General features: G+C 37.5%; 1 protein-coding gene across 5 annotated transcripts in view; it reads left to right on the forward strand.

Moving 5' to 3' along the window:
- The window catches only part of FNDC3B (fibronectin type III domain containing 3B), a 364,538-nt gene that overhangs the window by 43,358 nt on the left and 293,960 nt on the right, over positions 1–27,220 (forward strand). Inside the window, exon 1 of one of the 5 annotated variants that reach the window (XM_015131619.3) lies at positions 22,562–22,700. The exons of the other annotated variants lie outside the window; for them this stretch is intronic. The gene's annotated coding sequence lies outside the window, so the exon portion shown is untranslated. Of the gene's footprint in view, positions 1–22,561; positions 22,701–27,220 lie in introns of those variants that run through there. 5 annotated transcript variants of the gene reach the window in all.

The following is a 27,220-nucleotide window of genomic DNA, read 5'->3' on the forward strand; positions in this document are numbered from 1 at the left end:
TTAATTTCATACATACATTTCAAAATAGGGCATCAACTTGATAGAAAAGTTTTCTTTTTCCTTAAGTCAATAATATGCTGAATAAACTTTTGAATGCAGAAAATAAAATTCTGAACAGTATTATAAATTAGAAGATCAAATGGCTATGTTGGTAAGGTTAGTAACAGGTGACAGATTTGGTATTCACACCTATTTGTCACTAGTCATGTCTTTTGACAGTTATTCTTCAGAGCAATTAGATTAGCGCATTACGCTTTCGGTTTTAAGAAATGTGCTTCAAAGTGAAAGGTAGTTAATGCTTACCTAATTGCTAAAAAGAGCTGTTATTTCTTTTAAGGAAAATAATTTCCTCTTGTTTTATATTATCCGGGCGCAATGGCTGAGTGAAATTAATTGTTAACTTGAAACACATTTATTTTCTATGGATGTGAATATTCCCAGGGTACATTTGACACTTTGATAATACTTAATTGTGGATTAGGTTCACAATTCTGCGTGATATGTTGAGATGCAAGTCAGGGGAGCCTCTTACATTTATAAAAGTTCAATTAAAAGAAACTCATCATTAAGATGGCAGGAAATAAGGATATAGTTTTGGCATTTGAATTCTTTTGTGTATATGAATTATTTTCTTCATCACTCTCATAAATTAATGTGGAGGTCTAACCAGTATATATTTTTATAAACATTTTTTCCTGTCCCCAACTAATGCGAATAAACTGAGCTTTATTCCTGCCTGACCCAGTCGTTTACTTTCTATGGATAAATAGTATTCCTTGTTATTTTCAAGGCTGATGTAACAACACAGCTGCTGGATGCTTGGCATTTCTGCTTCTGGTGAAATGCTATTTGTGCAGATTTATCTGATCCAGATGTGTGACCAGCAAGCTACATTTCTAATTATAAGGACAGCCAAATTCCATTATAAGCACATCATGGGATTATAGGGCCGGGAGTCATCCTGAGAGGACATCTAGTTCATTCTCCAGCCGTTCAGCAGGAGCACACTTCGTAACCTACTCCAGCACTGAACGAAGCAGCAAAGAATGTTCCACACATGTATAGGCTGAACGTGGAATCACTGGAATTGTAACTGGAAAAAGAGACAAGTCCCTCTGGTCTGGCCCTCTTGCTTTGTGGGTAAACAGATTCAGGCCCAGAGAAGTTTGACTTAATGTGGATTTTTATGACTCTTTGCCTAGAACTTAGTCTTCTTTTCTCTGAAGTCAGTGCTGAGGGAGTGCAAGGGTAGAAAACTGGATTGGAAATGCCAGTTTCACATCCAGATGTAGCTCTCTACTCATTTAGAAGTAAGAGGTAATGAATTAGTGAAAGCTAGATTCCGTTGAAGTTTATTAAACATTTCTGAAACCCAGTATGGAGCGTGATATTTCATGTCTGTATGTATGTTTGTGTGCTTTAGTGATAAAGTACAGAAGAAACTAGGCATGCTGTTAGGTTTAGAATGTTTGCAAATGTGGTGTGTAAGCTTACCAAGAACAACATCTCAGAATAAATAAGTGATTATTTAACTTGATTTGATGTTGTTGACTCTGGGTTTTGATTTTACATTACTTCAAGTGATAGTTAGCCTGCCACAGTTTCATGGATGTTGGGAGAAGACAAGGGGTTCCTGTACCACAGAAAAACAACTGTATTACTCCTGACATACCAAATAGTGTAAACTGTTGTGCCTAGAACTTACTGGCATGCCTATGTTGGTTCATCCTTGCCCCCATGTCCCATAGGGGTGATAAGGATGGAGCGTGCAGATGGAGCTGCACACACTTTGGGTTTGCGTTGCTGCTGAGGAACACTAAACTCGTAGAATCCGCTGCTTTTATAGCATGCAGTAAATGAACTTGCTCTTTGTTCCAAGGGGGAAGATATTACCTCATTTGTCTGTTCAGGTTGCTCACTGCAAACATAACTTTGAGAAACGGCCTTGATACAAAATGGCAGGATATGTAGAAGCATGAGAGACCTATGGAGGGGTATCTCACAATGATCATGTCCTGTAATTACGACAATCAAATAAAACACTTCACTAGCAACTTCACAGAGAATGCAAGACATCAGGTAGTTGGTAGGAAGCAAATTCATAATAAAAATGGTAAGTGCTGAATAATTAGAGTGAAGATGGGTAGAAAATATGAAGAACTTGATTTCTTCTGTATATTGACATCTTCTTAGACTTCAGGATGTAGTCAGATTATAATAAAAAACACACACTAAAATCAGGAATTATAAATCTTGTTTCTACACTGTTAAATCTATTGATCTTTTTGTGAAATGAAAGTATAGTAGCCATGTGGACCCAGGCATAGGTTTAGTTCTGTTTCTTAACTGCATTGTGACTTTAGTTTATTTTTTGTTTTAATTATGAAAGTTATTTATATTCTTAGTAAAAAATTGTTTTTCAGACAATAGAGAGGTATAAAAAAGTAAGAGCCTCTCCTAGAGGTCATGGAGGTTGCCACAGTTCTGTAGCCTTTGGATTAGTCAACATCAGAATGGAAGGGAAAAAATGATTTTAGTGGCTACTTGTTACTTTGGAAGGATCAAAGTGCTTGGGACATTTACAAAGTATGCTGGGCTGGGTGCTGTAGCTCATGTCTTTAATCCCAGCAGCTTGGGAGGCCAAGGTGGGAAGATTGCTTGAGGCCAGGAGTTTGAGACCAGGCTGGGCAATGTTGCAAAACCCCATCTCTACAAAAAAGTAAAATTAGCTGGGAGTGGTGGTGCACGCTTGTAGTCCCAGCTATTTGGGAGGCAGAGGTGGGAGGATCACCTGAGCCTGGGAGGTCAAGGCTGTGGTGAGCTGTGATGGTGCCACTGCACTCCAGCCTGGGTGACAGTGAGAACTTGTCTCAAAAAAAAAAAAAAAAAAAAAAAAATACACACACACACACACACACACACACACATACATATGTATATTCTGAATCTCTGGAAAGATTTATGAGGCAGTATTATGCTTCTACCATTAAAACAGTGTTATTTTCACTTTTGTTCACTCAAATATTTAGCTAATGGTTGTCCTCAACATAAGTTGGGGCTACATAGATCAGGTAACAGTATCTTTATTTTATGGATAAGGAAATGGAGACATTCAAAGTCAATTTGTCCAGTTACATGGTTTGGCCATGTTCGGCTTCTTATCTCCTTAGAAAAGATTTTGGCCCCAAATAAAACTTTCATAAGGTAGGGGACGATGTAGTTAGTGCTCCTGATTTCAATTACTCTGTTTTGTTTTTTAAAATACTATGTATCATTTTCTAGCATACTACATAATTTACTTATATTCATTGTTGCTTTCCCCTTACGAGAATGTAAACTTAATGAGAACAAGAATTTTTGCCTTTCTTTTTTTGTCTTGGGCACTGGTGAAGTTTCAGTTTCTGGAACAGCATATTAATCCATAGTAGGTGCTCCAGCTCCGTAGTAAATTTGGTGATGAAATGAATCAACGTGTGGTAAATATGTGGTGCTACAAGGAGATGAAATAATCTCTTTGATCTTAGATTATGTTTTCAACTTTGAGCAAGTAGTGGGACATCTTTGGATGATACTGCTTGCCTCATTTGATTTGATCAATGAGATTGAATTTGTAAAGTTGGGCTTCAGGATATGGCCTACAGATTTTTTTTGCATTTGGTTTTGTACAGTGTTTTAAAAACTTTGCAAGCAACATTTAAGAACTCAGGGATTTCATGTAAAATAAGATTTCTAGCTTTTTTGGTTTGTTTGTTTTGTTTTTTTTCTTTAGAAACTGAAAGATCTGGCAACACGGCCTGCATTCCTGTATGGTAGTGAGGGTCTCGAACTAAATAGCAGCTCACTTGTTAAGAAAGGGCATTTGCTCTCTAGTTTACCAGTCCCCCTGACTGTCTGTTGACTCTTGATACTGAAGCTGGGTTGTCAGTTGCTTTTTGCCATCTTTTACATTCTTTAATTTTTAAATAGGAAGAAATATTCAGCCATATTTTTCAAAAGGAAATAAAAAAGGAAAGGTTGACCACTTCACTCATCGACACTCCATGGCTCTTGTTAGGCAATTGAAACTTGCAGCTCCTTGATGTGATTATCTAAGACTTCTGCTTCTTTGAGGTCTAGACTTTTTATGATTACAGTTATGATTGCTGATGGTATGCAGAAGAGAAGAGATAGCAATTCAAAGGAATTAACCTCAGTGCTTTGACTGTGGAAGTGGTAACATGGAATGTGAGTCTGGGGAAAAGTGCTTCCTTTGTTGAACTATTAATGCATAATGGATTCCGATGTTAAAAGTGCATGGCCACATTGCTTGTTTCTTAGCTACACATTGGAAGGGCCCTATGGGTGTATATATAGTCTATTCCAGAGAGTTTTTATTTTTCTGTTTGTAAAGGTGGCAGAAATTGCAGAAGATTTAAAAAATATTATTTGTAAAAAGTGATCTTTCATCCAGGAGAAATGAATGCTTGAGATTTGTTGTCTAAGACCTAAACAATTAAGCTCGGGGCCAGGCGTGGTGGTTCACACCTGTATGCCCAGCACTTTGGGAGGCTGAGGCAGGAGGATCACTTGAGGCCAGAAGTTTGAGACTGGCCTGGGCAACATAATGAGTGACGTCTCTACAATAAATTGAAAATTAGCTGGGTATGGTGGCAGACACCTGTATTCCCAGCTCCCTGGGAGGCTAAGGTAGGAGGTTTGCTTGACCTCGGGAGGTAGAGGCTGCAGTGAGCCATGATCCTGCCACTGCACTTCAGCCTGGACGACAGAGCAAGACCTGGTCTTTAAAAAAAAATAAAGTGAAAATCTCTGGATTCCTTTTAATATAAAGAACAAATGGTATATGCTTCCAAGGGCACGTTGGAAAATTGGCAATTTCAAGCCATGTTTAATGTGGAAATGTGACTCGTATTTTGTTATTATATGGATAAATTAAATTGTACAATTAGTCCTTTAGACTCATGAATTGCCTATTTGATTATGTGACTCTTTATGTAAAAACTGGGCTGAGTTCTTATTTAAAGGAACTATGTAAGTGAAATGCTAATAACATTTCTTATTTTCATATAATCTTTATAAAATTGGGATTTCACATAATCTCATTAGGAGAGTTGAATTAAGTTGTTAGAACAGAGTTATCCAAAAGGCATTCTCTAGTGAACATTAGATCTTAAAAATGTGTGTGTTCAGAAACGTTCGGTCTTGGGGAGATTCTCAGTGTATATTATTAAAAGTTCTTTGAAGTGTAGTGTTAAAGAATTTCTAACTCTTCAGCTCAGAGTTTCTCAAGCTTGATAGAAGTTTTCTACAGAAGATGTATTAGCATGTAGCAGAGTATTTTTCCTATGTCACATACCTTAGAAATTTTCACCTGGATAGATTTATTAAAAAACAGACACCACATGTAGTGAGTTCCTGGCTTCATGTGGTTTCTCGCTTTTCCTCACCTTTACCAGAGTTTATAGTTCCATTTCTCCCAGGCCACTGCTGGAGATGGAAGGAAGCTGCATGCTCAAAACAGTGTAGATTCCAAACAGAATGAGAAGGATAATTTTGAGTCATCTTTCTTTTGTTTAGAAAATAAATATACCTTTTTTGAAAATAATTGATTTCCTATTTTTAGGTAATGTACTTCTAGTTAAGGCACATAACTTACCTTGCCTGTATTCTAAACTATCATCTTGATGGAAGCCATCTTTTTCTCCTGCTGTTGGTCTTTTAGAGACCTGCTGTTATTCACATGGATAATACTTGTTTTCTCTGTGAGCCGTAGTACTTGCCGGGTTTGGGACTTCTCACATAGAGGCTAATATAATAGGGAAAGACAGTGGGATAATTAACATTTTGGAATTTGATAAGTAAGAGTGAGTGCATATGTGTGTGGGCGTTAAAAGAGCTTATAACTTGGTTAGATTTCATTTCTAAACTTAGGTGGAAAATATGCTTAGAAATTTGAAGTGATTTGAGAAGCAAGAGACCTTATCCTGCCATTAATCAGTGGTGTAACCTCTGAAAAATAAGGGATGAAATAGATAATCTCAGAGGTGCTGCTGATTAAAAAACTTTTTTTTTTTTCAAATTTCATTGCAAATTTTAAATCCTGATGTTGCATTTTTAAAACTTGTATAGGTTGTAACATGCTGGAAATGAAATCAAACCCTCACTGGGGAAAAAATTAATGCTGATGTAAAAATATGATTTGGAATCTTTGGTATTTGCCAGGGGCTATAAGAATGAAATGGTTCTCCATTTGTGATCTTTCTGTAGCACGTGAAGGCTGATGGAGAATTTGAGAGCCCTAGCTCTAGATCTCCAAGTAATTGGAGATCTCTAAATAATTAGAAATCTGCAAGAGCATATAGTCCACATTAGCAAGAAATGAGAATGTACCACTTTGGTTCATGGATCTTGAAGCTTTTATCATTCATCACCTCAGCCATTCGGTTTTTTCAGAGTAAGTAATATACTTAGAACCAGGAAATTGCTTGCCACATCTTGTTCCTGGAAAAGCTGACAGCCTAAAAATGCTTATCATTCAAGGTGTGACCTAAATGAGTGTTGTACAGCTATTGTAATTTTTCTGTAAAGTTATGTGGCTAAACAAGGTACTTTCTAGGGAAAATTTCTTCAAGTAGGCCTTTATTTATGACTTTAATCCCAAATTAGCAAAACTGCTGTACTGGTACCACAGAATTTCATATTAGAAGGGAATTTGCAGGTAGTCTAGTCCAACCTTTTTATGTTGCAAATAAATGTAGACTGAGAAACCTAACCCATGCAGCTAGCATACGTAACAGAACTGAAACCCAGATCTCCAGATGGCCACCGCGGTCATCTTTCCTCAGTATCATGTGCGTTTCAGTCAGTGTCTCTAGTGCTAGAATGAATCCCTTGTAAAATGTGTTTTAAATTAAATGTAATATCCATATATCAAATCACACAAATCTGTACCTTCGTAATTATATTTTGAAATGCAATTGATCTGCTGAATATAAATGTTTGAAATGTTTTGTACATAGCTATTACATTTCTTTAAACTGTATTTTGTAGGATGTATATTTCAGTGACAATACACATCCTACAAAAGAGAATGGTTTCATAAATTAATTGATTTAAAAGTAGGTGCCAGTGTTACACTTTTTTATAAATAAAAAGATAAATTTTATGTAGTGAAATCTAAAAAAAAAAAACAAACTGCAATTGATCGTTTAAAAACTACATTTTAAATAAATTCTACAAAAGGTAGCCATTATGATTGTATGATTATTTGTGTTGATGGTACTCTCCTGTGGAATGTGTGATGCTTAAAATGATTAGCTTGTACAAAAGCTATAAAAATAGTAATAGTTTTACTCATGTATCTAACTGTCAGACTTTAAAATTTACAAAGAATAGCCAAATAATATTCAGGGTTGTGTTTTAAGTGATAAGTTAGCTTTCTATGAGACAAAAAAGGCATTGACAAGAGCACTGACTTGTCATGGTATTGAATTTCACAGAATTAGTTTTGGATAAATGGGATTTTCAATGTCCTGTGAGCTCTCAAAATTCATAGTGAGCAACTAATACCCACAGGACAAAGTAAAATTTAGTTCAGCACAAATTGTTAATTATTTAATTTGCAAAGTAAAATTATTTAATTTGCAAAGTAAAAGTAAAAATTAGTTCATCACAAATTATTATTATTACTTTACTAATTCTTGTTTCCGAATTAAATATTTGAATCAAGAATGTAGGAAAACATCTTTTAAAATGTGTGTTATAGGAGTACAATATAAAACTAGGGGCAAGATATTTTACCATAGGATTTTCTTAAACCCTAGAAAAAACAGTAAGAATTCATTAGGGGTGAGGAAATTTCCTTAGTGAATGTTGGAAACAGGATAAAATGTGGCACAGCTGTCCGCAGAGGTTTGGAGGATTTCCGTGGGAAGATCAGTACTGAGTCCTCAGTTGATCGAAGGTAGGGGACGGCACTACACATACCATGCGCAAATCGAATGTAGGGTGTATTAAGCCCTCAGGAGTATGAAGATTTTAAATTACTGGGTGGGTACAAAAGTAATTGTGGTTTTTGCCATTAATATAATTTCAGTCATAGCACTATCTTAATATCTCTGATAGAAGCCTCTTAGAACATTAAAACAATCAAGATTCTAATAAGGCTGTCTTGTGAAGATCAAGAACATGGAGGTTTGAAAATCTCAGTGTCGATTCATTATTTAAAAATCTGTTGAATAGCTCAATTACAAAGTCAGCCATAAGTGGAAAACTATATATCCAGGGTCTGCACAGTGCCAGCTGCATAAGATACCAAGTAAATGTTTGAACAACTGAGGGAATGAATTCTCAGGTCGGCCATCTCAACTTTTTATGACGTTAATGACAAATATGATTTCCACATAGATAATTCATTTGTATCAGTGTTTTGGGTGTGATATCTGTCAGTTGTGATGGCTGTTATATGAGTTGAACAGTTGTGCTTAATCCTAATATCTTAATTGTTAGATGTTGCTTTAAAATTTTTAAAATTAGTCAATTCTGAATTTCCAGATATTAACATTATCTCTGAAATGTTGAGTGAATTAGAAGTGGAAGCCAGAGACTTTTGTCTCTCCAACTTCTCCAACTTCAGATGTGCCTCCTCTTTTCTGTTACTGTCGTTCCTCAGAAAACTTGAGCAGGTGGGTCCTCCGTGCTTTTTTCTAACCAGTGGATGGCAAATATGTGACGTGCATCTCCCGTCTCCTTAATCCCATGACCTTGACAGCCATCTCTAATTATCACTGAGTGAGGGCCGTGAATCTTTCTCAACTCTGCACTCGAGGCAGGCACCAAAGTCAACTGGAGTGGGCATATGAGAAGAAACCTAGGGCTGTGACATAACACAAAACAAACAACAAAAAAGAAAGGTAGGGAGCTGGAGAAGGACTTGTGCTTAGGAACACAGAAATAGTTCTTGGTGGGAACAGGATAATCCAAGTTTCCTGCCTCTCCAGAGCAGTACTCTTTATCACTTTACTTGCTCATGGAGTGGGATAGGGTTGTGAAAATGAACTGAAATGGTACCCTTTCGGTTTTTTCCTAGTACTTCGGATCCAGCTCACAAAACTAAATTATTCTTTACCTTGTGTGATCTGGGTGCTGAAGAGAATACAGATGGAGCATCTGCAATTTGAAAATCCAAAATGCTCCAAGATCTGAAACTTTTTGATGACAGGATGCCACAGTGGAAAATTCCACACCCAACCTCATGTGACTGGTTGCAGCCAAAACTTTGTTTCATGTACAATATTATTTAAAATATTGTATAAAATTATCTTCAGGTTATGTGTATAAGGGTGTATGTGAAACAGAAATTTCATGTTTAGACTTGGGTCCCATCCCCAAGATACCTGTATATGATACCTCGTATTATGTATATGCAGATATTCTAAAATCTAGAGTTCAGATCTGAAATCTGAAACACCTAGGGTCCCAAGCATTTCAGGTGAGGAATACTGAACCTATATAACTACTTTTCATCCCAGTACTTTCTTCATTGCCTATGAAGAGTTTGGGAAATAAGTAAAACAAGGATGGGCTTGGGGAAGTGGTGGAGAGAAGGAGTAGAATATAATAAAACTATTCTGAAGTACTTGGGAAAATATTTTTTAAGTAGTAATTGTTACAGATATAAGTATGTCTTATCTGTTAAATACAGCAGGGAGGATTTCCACCTGGCAGTGCTGTTGAAAGTTTTAGCTGTATTTAAATTTCTTGTTGCAAATGCTTCTTTTCATACATTTAGGGGGGCCCTTTTTCTCCAATTAATTTAAATTACCAAGGTTTCGCTCTATCTATATAATTTTAAAATGTGAAAAGAGGCAGTACATGCGGAAGAAAAGGTAGGTATTTTCTCTTAATTTGCAGATATATGAAAAAATATGATTAGGAATTATAGAAGTCAGAATTTTGAAAGTAGATTGACGGATGAGCATTGTAGTATCAAGCACTTTGTAGTTTCCTAGTGTTCTGAAAAGTGTGTGTGTATATACTGTGTGTGTTTGTGTATGTGTGTATGCATGCATGTTTGTGTATGTTTGGAGCATCTTAATTTTAGCTTTATGAAGTAACTTTGTCACTACAGTTGCTAAAACATATAAGAATACATATTCTTTTAACAGAATCCATCTGTTAAATATGCTGCCAAAATTATCTTCTTCAAAAGTGGCTTTGATTTGTAGGAAGTACCTCTTCACATACATTTTCATATGGAATTTGTGTTTACTCATCTTGATGAGTACTCACTAAAGAGAAATGGTCAAAATCGTGTAGCTTCTAGTAATATTACAGTGCCCTGACTTTTTACTGGGGATGGTGTGTGTGTGTGTTAGGGAGGTGAGGGGGTTGGGGAGTGCTATAACGGATGGCTTTAGATTGCCTCAAATAAGATTGTAAATTTGATTATGAGTCAGTTATCTGTTCATTTCATGACCATGCACGGGGCCTTTAACCTTAAGTTTCTCTCAAATGCTGTCATAAAGTCATCATTACTGATAGAAAAAACAATGCACATTTCAAGTGTTTACGATAGTGGTTGATAGTATCACCTTGGAGTAGAGGAAAGCAAACCTCCTATGTCAAACAGAGCAGCACAGAATGCCAGGTCCCCATGCAAAAGCTCTGTATGGATACCTCAGCAAACCTGGAGATCCAGGAAGAGATTCAAGCTAAAGGATTGACTTTTTGAGGATCGGTTAAGGAGTGCATCAAATACCTGAGGCCCTGTCCTATGCTGGACTCCACCTTGTGTTAGGTATACATTTTCTGAGCCTTAACAAAAAGATTCTTCTTTAAGTTATTTAGCTTCCCCACACATTAAGTGGGGGAGAAAATTGCTCAATACACATTATTGTATGGATATAAAACATGGACTGTATGGAGGAAAGGCTGTTTGCCTGGAGTCTTTCTTGAGTCTCTCTCAGAGAGGCTCATGATTTCAGGTAAGGGAGAAAGTCTAGTCGTTACCCAGTCCATCATCTTCCTTTCATGCATGAGGATAGGAAGACCCCAAGGGTTCTCCTATCCTCATTGTGAGAATTGTTATTGTGACCCATAGTAATCTTGATGTAGCTTTAAGTAGCAAGACCTAGACAGAACTGTGGGTGTTCTGGAAAAGAGGAGAGAGTAGCAAGAGCAAAAGCTCAGCAACGGTCTCTGTGCTCCCCAGCATCAGGACACTGGTCACATGGGAGGGTTGTGTAGGGCAGAGTAGGAAATACATTAGATTTTTTTGTTTTGTTTTGTTTATACAGTGTCTCACTCTATTGCCCAGGCTGGAGTGCAGTGGCATGATAATGGCTCACTGCAACCTCTGTCTCCTGGGCTCAAGTGATTCTCCCACCTCAGCCTCCTGAGTAGCTGAGACTACAGGTGTGCACCACCACACCTGACTGCTTTTTTATTTTTTGTAGAGATGGTGCCTTTCTATGTTGTCCAGGCTGGTCTCGATCTACTGGACTCAAGCGATCCTCCCACCTTGGCCTCCCAAAGTGCTGGGATTACAGGCATGAGCCACCACGCCTGGCCAGAATCTTTTTTTGAGACAGGATTGTTGCTCTGTTGCCCAGGGTGAAGTGCAGTGGCATAATCATAGCTTACTACATCCTTGAACTCCTGGGCTCAAATGATCCTCTCACCTCGGTATCCCCACCACACCTAGCTAATTTTTAAATATTTTAGAGAGAGAGTCTCTTGCTGTGTTGCCCAGGCTGGTCTCGAATTCCAGGCCTCAGGCTGTCCTCCCTCTTCAGCCTCCCAAAGTGCTGGGATTACAGGCATGAGCCACTGCACCTGCATGGAAATACACTGGTATAGCCTTTAAGGTTCAGAAAAGATCAAAGGCAGTGTTAACTTTAGTGTACTCAGGAATCTCCTGGAGAACTTAGTGAAAAGGCACATCACCTGCTCTTTCTGTTCAAAGGGAGGATATTTAGGCCTCCCTTCAGAGATTCTGGTTTAGTAGATCTAAGTGAGAATTGAGGGATCTGGATTTTTAAACAGCTTTATTGAGAGCTATTTCACATGTCATACAGCTCATGCATTTAAGGTGTAAAATTTAATGTTTTTAGCATATTCATGGTGTTGTGCAACCACCACCACTAGCAAATTCTAGAACATCGGCAGTGTGCAACCACCACCACTAGCAACTTCTAGAACATTTTTGTCCCTTCTAAAAGAAACCTGATAGCCATTGGCAGTCGCTTCCCACCGTCAACTCCAGCCCCAAGCAACCACCAGTCTACTTTCTGTCTCTAAACATTTGCCTATTCTGGACTTTTCATATAAAGGGAATCGTACATTATGTGGCCTTCTCTAACTGGCCTTTTCCACTTTGCATAATATTTTCAGGGCTCATCTATGTTGTAGTATGTATCAGTATTTTATTCCTTTTTAAGGAATGTATCCATTCTATGCATCCATAAAATGGGTTCATTTTTGTGTGTCCATTCTTCTGTTGGATGGTTTCTCCTTTTTGAGCTGAGTAATGCTGCTGTGAATATTTGTGAGGAATCTGCGTTTTTAAACAAGCACCTCACTTGATTCTGTTGCTGATAGTTCCTGCACGTATCTGGAGAAACTCTAACCTGAATGGTTAGTGTTGTAGAATGACTCCCCTACAATGCTAAGTCCTCTGTTCCCCATCTCTTATGGGTGCTTCTGCTTGAAGAATCACTGGTCTATGAGCGAGTGTGTAGTGGCTTAGTGAAAGTGAGGTTCCAGAACTAAATTACATGGTCTGCATGTGCAGGGTAGAGTGGACAGAAGGGAGATGACAGGGACAGTAGGTAGGGTAAATGGGTCCTGTACTTTTTCAGAATCTAAAAGTGACTTGATTTTTCCTGAACTAGGGTGCTGCTGCTGGTGGTGATGATGGAAAGGAAGGGTCAGAGGTAACAGACTTTATCAAAAGAATACTCTCTTCAGTAATGGTGATTTTAAAATACTCAGCAATTTTTGTTTTTCCTCGACTCAGACACAGTTCTGTCTAATTCCCACCTTATCTATTCCTATCATCCTGTTGTTCCAAATAAATGTATTTTTACCAACTGTTTGAGAGAGGAAATCCTGGGATAATTAGCTGAAGGATACAGGGTAATAAAAAAAAATACCAAGTTTTGATATTTTGAAGCCTCTGATCTACTAGGGATAGATAGAGTACAAGCCTGAGTTAGAGCTGAACTTCTCGAAGTTCTTTTTCAGACTTGGGATTCTGTGATATATTCTGAAACTAAAAATAGCTTCTAGGAGATTGACAGTCCCCACCACCACTGCCCATTGGTGCCACTGGGCCTAGAGTGAAGGGCCTAGAACAGCTTACATTTTTCCTGAGAGCTATAGCACAGCTTTTAGAAGAGAGACTGTCATAGCCAGTGACCCATATCAGGTACTCATAGAGAGGGGTTTTGTTTAATAGGATTACCCTTGACTAGATATGCATGATCTGTTTCACATTTTTCTGTTAGATTATTTGACACAGATGTGATCAGGTTGCCCTTAAGATGCTCTTTGTTCTGTGTACTATTTTTCCCCTCTCCTAATACAAGCATCATTAAAAAAATCTTGGAGCATTGATAAATGAAAAGATTCTTCTTTCTACCTACTTTATCAAAATCACTATGAACACTTTGGTGTATGTTCTTCTAGACTCTTTTCTTTGTGGAAAAAAAAAACAACATATACCTAGTTTTGCAGAGTATCACAGTGTATACTTCCTTGTTAACCTGTTATTTCCCCCTACAGTGTGTTGTGAGCACCTTCCTATGTTAGCAGATTGATTTCTACAGCATTTACAGTTGGCTGCAGTCTTGTATTGTGTGGATAAAATAGCTTCCAACTTTTCACTATTTCAGACTGTGATGTATGTTTTCATACATTGTTCTAAAATATCTTAAGCCACATCTTGCCAGTCTGGTTCTCTGTTAATTTTACTGGTAACAATACAACCTAGATGCTCAGGGTTAAGTATTCTGGGGCAAAGTGCCATTGAACTTCGTTGCTGGTACATACATTCATTCTGCTCATTGGTTGGGATAGGTTTATGGTTGTGAAATAGGTGCTACAGACAGTTAACATAAAACATCCTGTAGCTCTCAGAAGATAGAGAATACACCCTTTAACTTTCAGAAACTTGCGTACATGTAAATGTAGAAATAAGGAATTGCATTTTTATTAATTCATGGAATCCAGACTTCATAATGGGTTTAAATAATTCTGTTTAAAATATGTGCACACAATCTAAAAGCATTTTGTCATTGTAACCTAATATCATATAAAAAGAAATTGTGCTTCTGAGTGCCCAATGGGCATACCTGTTGTATCATCTGTTTTTCTGGTTTATTCCCATCTTTCTGCCAGAGTCCAGGACCTCAGAGGAGAATTTTGCCATCTTCTCTGAAGTAAAATGTGATTTAGGAACCAACTTGCTTATTTTTTAAAGTAATGAGTATTATTGTTATGTATCAAAAAAAAATAAGCAGATTGATTATAATCTGTAGCTCTCTAACTGTAAATTTCAAATAGAAAAGCAAGATTGAGAGGAAATATATCATCATTTTAACAGTGGCTATTTTTGAGTAGTGAGATTATGAACAATTAAACTTTCTTCTTGCTTTTCTGTATTTTCAGATTTCTAGAGTGAACATGTATTATACGCTATAATGCATAGGAATGTGGGAAAGAAAATATGGGCCAATTATTTTTAAAAGGTATGGGATGAGGGCGGGTGGGCTGGAAAGAACTCATAAAGATAAGAGTGGGTAGTTACTTTTCCACTGTTAAAGATTGAGGCTTGCCAGCTCCTAGGGAAATCTCCGGCCCCACCCTGTACTTTTCAAGCAAGAGCTTTTGAAGTCTTTTGTGCTAGTTAGAGACTAGCATAGTTAGTAGAGCTAAGTAAGTATGTAACAGATTCTATTATTAGGTTTATCTTTGCTGATTCCCATTTGATTGACAGAGAGTTCTCCACCCAGAAAGTTTGATTTGTTTTGGCAGTTGGAAGAGGATTTTATGGAGCACTTGTTATCTAAAAAAAGTAAGGCTGTGGAACCTGCTTCCCCCACCCCCTCTTTTTTAGCTGTTTGGGTTGGTCCTAGTGAGCATGCCTAATCTTGGGATTACTCAGCAAGCATGACCTTAGGGCTGGTCTTGTAAATGTTACCAAATCTATTACTTAACCACAGATGTTCTTCCATTGTTGTGTCCCACAGCCAGAGTTGAATGGTGATGATTAGTTCTGTGAGACTTGGGTAAAACCTGTCTTCTTTAGGTCTTTTTGTATGTGGTGGTTTGAAAGTATTTCCTCACAAAAGTTTAAACAATCACATGGTGCAAAAGTAAATAGAATTACATGATTTTTAAAAAAAGTTAACTTGTATCGTTATACAAATTATAGATGCTCATTGTAGAATATTTTTTAAAATGTCACAAGTTCAAAAGAAAAATATAATTTATTTGTTATAATGTTATATATAGGTTAAGCATTAACATTTTGGTTCCATTTCATTTCAGTCTTTTAAAAAATTCTGTGTACATATATAATCTGACTGTGTAACTTGCACTAAGCATTGTATTGTGAACATTTCCTCATAGTCTGGTTTACTTTTTCTATGTTGTAAAAGCGACTTCCTGACACTAGTAAATGGTATTATTTATGATGGGCATGGGTACACATATCTTTTATTTTACAGCTGCTGCCTCAAGTAGAATTCCAATAAACCCATGAGATGTATGTATTACTCGTGATATTCTTTATTATTATGCCCAAATTGATAGATTAGTAGAACTGGCAGGAGCATTGGTCATGGAATTCAGTCCTTTAATTTGAGAAATGATCCTTTGAGCTAGAGCTGCAGGAATTTTTTTTTTTTTTAAAGAAATGAGAAAAATAAGCCAGAAGAGTTGCCCTTTGCCCGATATTATTATTTAATGGCCTTGAGATAATCACTGTTGATAGCAGCTGCCTCCTTTCTTGTCCGGGTTGGGAAGTTGGGTTATTGAGAATTTAATTAACACATTTTTTTAAAGAACCACGTTGTACTTCGTTACATACTCAAGTATGGAGGAAAAAGTCAAACTGAGGCTAGTAGTTTAGTATTGATTTGCCAAAATCTATGTATTAATTTCATTTTTCATTCACCAGTTGATTTGATGGCATGTGTAAGCAGTCACCATTGTCTTGATTTCCTGCATGTACCTGTACAGAAGTCATTGTTAACGTGATACTACTGACAGTACATGCTTTTCTAGTTGAGGAGTTAACATAATAATTTTTTGGCTTTGCAGTTAAACACAGTGGTCGGTATTTAAGGTATTTAAGGAACTGGTATTTAAGGAATCAGTGGAGTCACGAAGTAATATTTGAGGTTTGATTTTTTAAAAATTGCACATTAAATATTAACACCTTTCAGTTGGCTTTGAAAAAAACAGTAGATACTTGGGAGTACTTTGCAGAATATTTGAGAAAAACAATTACGGCTTAGTTTTTTTTTTTTTTTTTTTTAAAGAAAACCAAAGCAATAGCCTGAGAGATTATCTAGAAAAATGAAATGGAATTGTTGAGTTTCCCTTTCACCTTGGGAAGAACTCGGGGGAATGGTTGTGAACAACACTGGCTTTGTTGACCCTGAAGTGTAGGCAGTTAGGGCCTGTGAACATGGCATTTATAGTGGTCCACCGTCCTTGCTGCCTTGGAAAATTCTTTCTGGAATGGCAGAGGTGCTCTTTGCAAGGCGTGCTTCCTGTGTGAGTACCTATTGTGGAGTCCTCGGTTGAATGGGAGGTTTGTGAGAAGTGGTTTCCCACCAGCACACAATGCTGCCTCTCGGCAATGTAAATACACATTCCACTCAGGGTCAGGCTAACAGTGACTGGCTAGAGCAAACGCCTTTGCAAAGAAAGATATTTTGGAGTTCCATTTATTTATAGCGGCCAGTGGAAAATTAATATGCTTGTTAAATCTATTTTTAAAAATGAAAGGGAAGTCTCTCATCTAACTGTTTGCTGAATGCAAATCAATTAGCTGTGGCATATTTTCATTTTGCTAATTTGTTGCTCTAGGAAATGAATTTCAATGTCCTACTAATTCCTTTGTCTATATTTGAAACTTGAGGTTCTCATTTTAAAAGTTCTCTTTATGCCTCGGAAGACTACTTTTGGGTCCTTTGATGAAAGGCATAAATAAATGAATGACCCTAGAAAATACTGGATCAAATCATGGCGGGACTTAAAATGGGCTCATTGAGCAGTAAATGAAGGTCTAGAGATCAGAGCAGATAGGATTCTTCCTTGAGAATGGCAATACAATATTATTTGTCGTTACTTCCTTAGTGTTTGATCATTTGCTCTGTATCTGGGGCATGAGTCTGATTACAGGAAAGATTGGACGGGAATCCCCATCTAACAGGCCTGGATTCATGAGTGCCAAGTCCCTACCTCCACTGTACTCTGCTGACAGCCCCAGCAGGAAGTACCTGGCCCCCAACATCAGTTTTCTTAGCCCTCCAGCCTACTTTTCTGCTCTCATGATTTACCAAATGAATTTGCCTCACAAATGTTCTGTAATGAGTGTGGCATAAAGTCCTGGAGAGACACATCTGTGATAGAATTAGAATACCTCTTAATTTGGATTAACTGGTTCTTCCTTCAGACCCTGTCAGGTGAACTGTAGTTGTATAATAGAAAGTGTAAAGGAGGGACAGCAATCTGTTTTTTTACGTTTTTACATATAACTTGTTTGTGTGGAGCAGCAACTCTCAAAATATCGTCTGGGGGACCCTTGGGTACTCATAAGACCCTCTTGAGGGTTCATGACATCAAAGCCATTAATAATCCTAAAATGTTACTTGCATTTTTCATTCTCCTGCTTCTTTGAGTTTACCGGTGACATTAACTGAAAAATATTTTATGTGTGTCTTTTGTGTTCATCATAGAAGGAGTACTAAAATTGAATTGGAGAACATGCCTTTTGTACCAAAGCTGAAATTTAAAAAGATTTTTCTGGAAAAATTAAAAAACCCATTAATGAATTCCTTAATTTAGAATTTGCATAACTTCAGCACAAAAGAGTGTCTTGCACAGAGGAAAACCTAAATAGGTATTTCTTAAATAAATGGGTGTAGCTGCCTACTTTTTCTTGACAAATTGTATTAGTATAAATTAATGTCATTGTTCACAGGCAGTGTTTGGAACATAGGCAAAGCACCATGCTTTCAAACACTAAAATTCACCTATTTGTGTATAAGCCATATATATTACCAATTATCATTCTTATCTATTAATTAAAACAAATCTCCTTAATTCTCTGGTGTGCGACATCTGTCGAAAGAAAATATTTTCTCTAGAGAATTTTGCATTTTTATGTTTTCAAAACGTTTATCTGAATTAGTAATGTGACTGTATACATATTTTATATTAAAATTTTATCATAATGAGCTAATCTGAAATGGTAAATAGGTACTCCCTTACACGGTGTGTCTTTGCACCTGCTAATTTGTTTCTTTGTTAACTGTTGTCATTTCATGTGAAACATGAAATGTTTCGGTCTCTTCTGAGCTCTAAGTAGCACCTGGTATTTGCTTTATGTTCAGTCACATTAAGTGAAAAACAAAACTGCTTATGAGAATGTCATTAAATGTAATATTTCTCAAGAAATAACTTGCCTTTAGGAAATACAAAACAGTTCTAAACTGATTTTCAGTGTTTCAGACAGTGTTCTTATTGATTTCCGTCCCCCCAACCATGCAGGAGTGAGAATCAGATAATTTTTTGAAAAAAATATTTGAACCAATATCTGCAATGGCTTATGTCAGAAATCCTTGAAATATATATTTAAGTATAAATAGGAACTGTCAGTGATGTTTAATGGTACAAGTTCTTTTCCTTATAATGAATGTTTTATAACATCTATTCAATTAAGCAAAACTGAGTGTGTCAAATAAACATGATTGAATTCTATACGAGATGATTAAAGAAAAAATTTTAGTATTCTCCTGGCTGATCAGAAATGAAGGTTAAGGCATGGGGTATGTTTTGAAGGCAAATTCACCTTCTGTAACACCTGTCAGATTTCAAAGTCTAGAAAAGAGGCCACAGCTGGGAAACCAAATTTAGATATTGGGGCTTATCTCAGATGAAAGGTTTCATAGAGCATGGAGGTCTGTTGACTTTGCATGGTATTTCGTCAGAAGTGTCCAATGCGGATTCGTTTTTAGTTAATCGAGTATAACATTTCATCGTAATGCCATTTAACCTTATGCCTTTATTTCTAGAACTCTAGAATTCTAGTACAGTGCCACCATAAAGTGGGTACACAGTAAATATCTGGTTAACACAATGGTTGATTACCTTTTTTCAAGTTCTTTTGTTTGATGTCATTTTATAAGGTACTTTTCAGCTAAGTCCTTCGTTTGGAATATTGTTATTATTAAAGGGAGAAACCTTCAACCTGCTTTATACTTATTTTACAGTAGTTACTTAAAACTAATAGACTCTTGAAACCCTTTGTACCAAAGATATTACTCCAGCAGTCTCTTCATCAATAACTTCTGCCCTTCTTTGGAGATAATTTTGCTTTTGTGTTTAATCACGGCACATTTCATTAAAATCACCATGGAAGACATAACTTTAGCAATTTATAATTTGGTTTCTGCTAGTTTTTTTTTTTTTTTTCCTCCTCTAATTTTAAACCATCTAGGCTAAATGGTAGTGTAATAGATTTGCTTAATCCTCCTGAAGCTACTTTAAAATGTGCTCTAAAAATTATTAAGTCTGTATTTTGGTAAGGAAGCACCAAAAACTCAACTGTAGCCTTTGTGGAGGGGAACCAAGCACTCCTTAGGAGGGAGATGTGCTCTTGTGGGTTGTCTTTGAAAGTTATCTTTTGATACCTTTTCTCTTTTGTACCATGTGCTTGTTTTATCTAGTCTTTAAAACTCACTAACCTATATATAAATTTTAACCAGCTCTTCTACTTGGGTTTTGTTGTCAGATTCTTAGATGTTACAGTTAGCTCACTAAGAGCATGGACTTTTTATTTTCACGTTCTGAGTCTCTTTGTTAGCCTTAGTTGTTACATTTGTAAATGGACAATACCAGCTACTTCATAGGATGTTTTGATGCTAGGTAAGAATTAGTGTGCAGGTGCCCCAAACTGCCTTTGTCCCAGCAGGCTGAAATAGCAGCTTCAGAACTCTTCCTCTACATCTTTCCAGAAAGCAATCAGTTGTTTGGTGCTTGCAACACATTTTTTTTTTCTTCTATTCAAGGGGGTTATGCATGTCTCTTAGGTGCCCAAATTGATGCACAAATGTGAATTTGATTCGTAACAGATCTCTACAAATGGAATAATAAAATACGTTTTGGATCTTATTAAGGGGCTATCTGGAAGTCATGTGCTTAAGTAGCCGTATCATTCATGTTATACATAAAGAAACTAAGACACAGAGAGCTTATATAGGAAAATCTGAACCACAGTCCTGAAAAGCAGGGGGACCTGTCAAAGTGCTGTGGGGTGCCAGGCAGGTATAGTGCCCAAGGGCTGGGCAAGGGCTGGGTAAAGCGTGAGCTTCTGGCGCTTGGGAGAAGGAGCATGTATTCTGACTTCCTGTCTCTTTCCACCTCCCCATGCAGATTAGAATTAGACTTCCTCAAGGGGCTTTAGAAGTGATGTTTTTCGCTCTCTGACTACAGTTCTGTAGAGTTTTCTCTCACTGTCTATTAGAAACATACATAAAATTTCAAATTTCACTGAAAATGTGTATTTTCAGTTATCCCATGTTTGGATGATGTGACAAGGTTAGCTTGGGTATGTGTGAGAATAAGGGCTCATAGCTTTCGCATGTTTCCTTGTAGATACTTGACTGTCATCATTGGGATGTCTGGGTGTGAGATGCATTGTGATATGAGTGTGCCTGGAATCTAAGTGTTCTAATAAAAATGGTTAATTACGTCTGCAAGCTTATGTAAATACCACTTAAAAACAACGAACAAAGCAAACGAACCTTTGGTTGGTAAACTTTTTTGTAGATAAGCCCCCTTTCCCTTTTAGTTAATATTTGCAAAACTGAGCTGTTATTTATGTGAGGATGTGGATCTGAGGTCAAGAGATTGTGTATATATAGTGATGTAATTTTTTTCCATTTAGTTTTTATGTTTCTGTAAAGATTTGGGGTATGTTGGGCTGCTATGGAAGCAACCTCTATATTAATAGGGGGTTATGGAAGCAGCCTCAAATTACATGTAATTTTTACTCATAATCCTTATATATGTGGATTTTTCTCCCCCAGAAGATACTGCTTTCCCGCACATTAGATTTGAATTCAGACATGACTCTGCTTTGCCACATTTATAATTATGCCAAGACAAAAATGTTTAAAAAGCATCCACGGATTCTTGAAGGCAGGGCCTATGCATTAGGGACATCCATCCCCTTTTTGCACTTAAGAGCACAGTGGATGGTTCCTTTTGGCTTGTTGGTTGAACCTAGTATTTATTTTAATCTGGAGTGGTGGTATTTTTAATCTAAAAAAACTCAGTTTCGCAGGATTTCTCTGTGGATTTAAATGCTCCCAACTAAATCTTTTATGCTTATAATTGGATGTAAAACGCAAGAATGTTTTTAAGGTTAAGAACTTTTTCAGACAACTGTGATTTTACTTCGCTAATGAACACATATCAGACAAGAAGGCAAATTCCAGACTATTTGTGCCTCAACCAACCAGCTGGGCACATACCTCCAGGTACTGCTCATGTCTCAAGAGGTTTTTCTGCATGAACAATTATCACCACTCCTTCTTTCCTTCAAGTGGCAAGCCATGGCAAGAGTCTTTCTTGCACAGCTGTATAGAACTCAGCTGTAAAATTAGATTTTATTGGCATAAAAACACAGTGATTATCAGCACTGTGTGCTCAATACATTCTTTTCTCAACATTTTACTTAGATTCTTCCTTTCATGCAGAAGGCTCAAGCTGTACTTAAATGAGGGAAACAGGTTTTTAGAAGTTTTGTGTGTGTGTGTGTGTCTTTTTTTAAGCTTTAGTTTAATCAATATTAGGTATGCATGGTAAGCAGTTGGTATTGAAGGGAGGAAACATACTCCCTTAAGATCAGAAAGGAACCTTAAGGGCATATTACAGATTTATAATATTGTCATTTTATAAGAGAGGAAATTAATTGCTGAACTTCAGAGCTGATTATTTTTTTGACAAATCCCAGATTAGCACTCAGATTTTCTAGTACTCAGTGCTGGTGCCTGTCCACGATAGTGTTTTTTATTTATTTATTTATTTTAAGCTATTTTTAGCAGAGGGGCTGTGAAAAATTCTAATAACAGTTCTTAGTCCCTCTCCATATCCTTTTTTTTTGCGCTACTTAATTTGATTTTTTAAGAAGCAAGGGGGAATGTTTGCCTGAAGTGTACAGGAGGGATTAGCTCAAGGAAAAGCACTAAAACCACCCCTAGGTTTCTCCTGTCCAATGGCAGTGTCCCACATCAGGTTCATAATGACCACATGCTAATTCCACATGGGCAGAGCCAATGCCAAGGCACTGGTGTGGTGTTACTGGGAAGAGAAGGAAAAGCCATATTCTCACAGTAGCAGGGAAGTGGTCAAAACAGTCCGGTGTGTGTTGATGAATGAGCAGATTCCCCAGAATTTCAGAGGTAAAGAAGATCACATAGTGTTCTATTTTGTTTTAATGAGATTTTTTTTCTTTCTTTTGACGCTGTTGGTGTTTCCATAGTTATTATCAGAAAGCAGTTTCTGGTTTTGCTGAAAGGCTAGAAATGACAACTATTTTCAGAGTTTCTAGGTCGTGAAACCTCAGTCAACCTTTCAAAGCCAGCATTGATCAGGAAGGAAAGAGGTTTTTCTAATGAGGAAAATAAAACAGTAAATGATACTTTGACATTCTATTAGTTGTAAGAATGTGTGCAACTGACTGTCTTGCTTTGCTCTCTCTCTCCCTCTTTTTTCTAAGTTTTGCTAATAATAAAACTTAGGAAGTACACATTTAGGAAGTTGTCTGTCCTTGTGACTGATGGCATTTATACATAAAGGCCACCCATATGGGGGGAGGTTCATGAATGCAGTTTTTCTTTTCTTTTTTCTGTGGTATATGATTCTGTATCAAATTTTAACTTCTCTAGATGTTTGTTTATTTTTTTTTTACTACAGTCAAGGCACAAACCAATGTAAATCAGCTGTACAAATGTTTGTCATAATAAATTTTTATTAGGTTTAGGTTTTATATTGGAAGCCATTTAGAAACTAGTCTTATAATCATTCATAAAACATTAGCTATTTTATTGTTTTACAAGAGTTATATAGAGTATAGTAATTTCTTAGTAACCTCCCAAACCCCTCTTTTTCCAAACACAATATAGCAAAGTTGTATTTTCTGTGATTCAATAAGTCAGATTGCATTTTGAGTATTCATGTGGTTTCCCCCACCCCGCTGAATCAGAAATATTTTGTTCCCATTATTATTATTATTAAAAAACCAAAACACAGACAGGGTTTCGCCATGTTACACACGTGGGTCTTGAACTTCTGAGCTCAAGCAGTCCCCCTGCCTCGGCCTCCCAAAGTGCTGGGATTACCATGCCCGATCATTCCCCTTATTACTGTTATACAAATGGCCAGGATGTTACTCTGCTGTATTTTCTGAAACTTGACCCACCATAGATTCTCACTATTAGAAGTCAGTGGGTATTTTTAGTAGAGAAGGACATTTTCATGAATTGAGCTGATTTTACCTAATGTGTCTGTGACAATATATTTTTCAGGCTACAGAAAAGCATGTAGCAGAGCAAACTGATTATGTGTTGTTATGTTTAAAGTGTGTGAAGGTGATTGGTTAATCTGTATTGGAAAAGACACTAGCTTTATGGAGTACATGGAATCATAGTTAACTATAGTGGTATGAATTCTGATATTATTTTCAAGTTGCTTTATGGGTCCTTGTATTTGATGGGTTTTGAATTGGAGTATGGAAGTAAAAAGTTAAAACTGAACACAGACATTCTACTTATTTGTTATATTACTCCATCAACCTTTTTTTTTTTTTTTTAAAAATAAAAAAAAAAGAGACAAGGTCTTGCTATGTTGCCCAGGCTGGACTCAAACTACCTGGGCTGAAGCCATCATCTTGCCTCAGCCTCCTGAGTAGCTGGGACTACAGGTGTGCACCACCATGCCCAGTTTTCCATTGACTTTTTAAACACTGCTCCAGGATAGTCAAAGTTAGTGGGAGGCCTCATTAGGGTGCTGGTGAAGTGAGCCTGGGAGCCTCAGCCTGGCTTGTAATTGAACTCAGGGAATCAACTCCTCTCATCCAGCCTGGCCCAGCGGGTTTGGTTCTGATGGGTATACTTTGTTCCTTTTGGAACTGTTACGTTTCTTTTTCTCTTGTCATTTGAAATTAATTTGCGTACTGTACTCCTAACTCACATCTTGAATTAATGTAAGGAAATTTCAGTCATTGGCCCACAGAGTGAAGACCAGGACATTTTGTTACTAATTTGAAGGCCAGTTTCACAGACTTAAAAACTCTCCCAGCAGTAATTAGGGCTTTGGCTTTGTTTTAAGTTAGACATTCTTCCTAGTATATAATTGCTTTGGCCTTTGCAGGTGGGCCTGCAGTTCTCTTCTGCGAATCGCTGTTTTTCGTGAATTTGGCCAGTATGTTTCTTAGTATAGGCTGGGACCAAAGTACCATGGAAAATCTTTTTTAACTTGGAAAAGAGGAAGCAAAATAAGAAAAAGGAATAAGCTAGTTGCCTAGAGAAATGCAAAAACTGAAGATCTTTTGTAATATTCTTTTAAAGTAAAGTTTCTTTAAAAGCTTTGGGGACATAATTGGGTGGAATTAAATGTCTTACTAATAGTGAGGATCTGTTCATTCTGTTTCCAGAGTGTCCTGCTCCAAACCCTGCATTTGAGCTCAGGGGTTGTTGGAAATGCTGGGTCTTGCTAGAAGTTAATCTCAAGTGCCCACGTGGCAGCCTTTCCCTGTCAATCAAAAGAATAGAACTAGCTGGGCGTGAAGCACTTGTGGTTTTAGTGTTATGTGTGGTTAGGGGGAGAGGTTGTGAGGGCCTGTGGTTATTACCAAATTCTTTGAAATGGAAGTATGGGTACAAACAAAATAAAGAATAGGAGAGAAACCCTGGTGCTCTGTGAAGGGGAAAGAGAAGTCCATAGGATTCGACAAATAAATGCCTTGTAGTAGAGATGATCTAGTTTCTGTTTTTTTCTTATCAGTTTTGCAGTGCATTTCTTCATTTGTAAAGGGTAATTGATTTCAAGAATGGATTCATTATCACATCTCTGTGGTGTGTTGGGGGACAGTGTGGATGTGGTATAGCCTTGACCAAAATGCCTGAGTCCTGTGATAGATTTGGCCAGCTCAGATACACATCTGTCTAGGGAAGAAGGAACCCAGACCAAGAAAATAAGTGTTTAGTCAGGGTGGTTTCTACTGAGCCTTTTTGACTGAGATGAAAATGAGTTATAGTGCAGTTACCGAGAGATCACACATCTGGCCTGCTCAGCTACCTTCACAGCTGACAATCAGCTGGTGGTGAAAAGGAAGCCTGCACAAAGCACACAGGGAACTTCCGAAACTGTATTCAGGGACTCCTTCTCTCCGTGTGTGTATGTAACTGACAATCTGGCTGCCCAGCCCAAAGAAAATTTAAGACAGCAAATTTAGGAAAAGGCGCTGAGACTGGAGGGAGTGTGGTTAATGAAGAAAAGAGAAAGAAAAAACATTACAATTCAGCATAAGAACTTATTGGGAGGCCGAGGCGGGTGGATCACAAGGTCAGGAGTTTTAGACCAGCCTGGCCAACATAGTGAAACCCTGTCTCTACTAAAAATACAAAAAATAGTTGGGCATGGTGGCACATGCTTGTAGTCTCAGCTACTCAGGAGTCTGAGGCAGGAGAATAGCTTGAACCCAGGAGGCGGAGTTTGTGGTGAGCTGAGATCACGCCACTGTACTCCATCCTGGGCAACAGAGCGAGACTCTGTCTCGATAAAAACAAAACAAAAAACAAAAAACTTAAGTAGGGGTGGGGTGATAATAGCTCTGTATATGTAAGGTCAAAATGTTTCCGTGACATCCTAATCCATCACTTTATGACTGAACACATTATTCTTATAAACTGTCCTGAAATCCCTAATAAAAAAATCTATGGCCAGCCTGCTCTTTAATGAAGAACATGTGTAATTTCCATTCAGGATCATTACAAACAAATAGAGTAAGCTTTGGTTCTTAAAGTTAACTGTGTGGCTAAAAGCCTTCCACATCCATTGCTTCCTCTTTTAATTCCATTGAAAAGCTTTGTCGGCTCGCGTCAGGTAGGTATTCCCAAGGTTTCCTCACAGCTGAGTTGAGCCACCCTGTTGAGAGTTAAGTCCATGTGTAGTTTTGTCTCAGCTACTGGTTAAAACTGAGGAGGTTCACTTTTGGGTTGCTGTCACCATGGAGTGATGACTGCTCATGACAAGCCTTCCCAGGCCTCCTGGCCCTACCTAACCTGCTTTAACTGTTGATGGTTTTGCAGTGTGGTTTCCCCAGTTCACAACCTGAATCTGTGACTTTCTATTAGGAACACTCACTACGTTTCCCTTTTCATGCCTGGGGAATAACCAGAAAGATACTGCTGTGAAGCCTAAGTTTTATGCTTTCATGCTTTTATACTTTTCCTCCTTGCCTTGTCTCTAGTCTATTTTCTATGGAGCATGGACTAAGTTGTTTCTATTCTATGATCACTTTAAGGGACAGCTTGGCAGGCAGTTGCCTTTTAAGTAGCTGGGCAGTTCCTTGCCTCGAAATAATTCATTTCTTTCTATGTCTCTTGCATTCTAGGCAAATAAAAGTATTCTCTGTGTGTGCATGGAGCATAGAAATGGGGATTTAAACATTGTTGGCTGCATGTAGGCCCCATCTAACTGAATCTGTTACCTTATATTCTTGTCAGGAAAGTCTGGTTTATCTGGTGAAACTGTTGGGGATTACAAAGAAGGCCTTGGATTCTAGCAAGCTGGTGGCTGAGGGAGAAGATCAGCAACGTTGGTTATGGCTGAGTGAGACTGGTGGGGTTCACAGTGGCCTTTATTCATTCACTTTATTAATTCTCCTGTTTTCGCCATGGTTAATGGTGTGACTGTTGGG

The sequence above is a fragment of the Macaca mulatta genome, chromosome 2 (genome assembly GCF_049350105.2).
Source record: "Macaca mulatta isolate MMU2019108-1 chromosome 2, T2T-MMU8v2.0, whole genome shotgun sequence".
In the NCBI taxonomy this organism is placed as follows: domain Eukaryota; kingdom Metazoa; phylum Chordata; class Mammalia; order Primates; family Cercopithecidae; genus Macaca; species Macaca mulatta.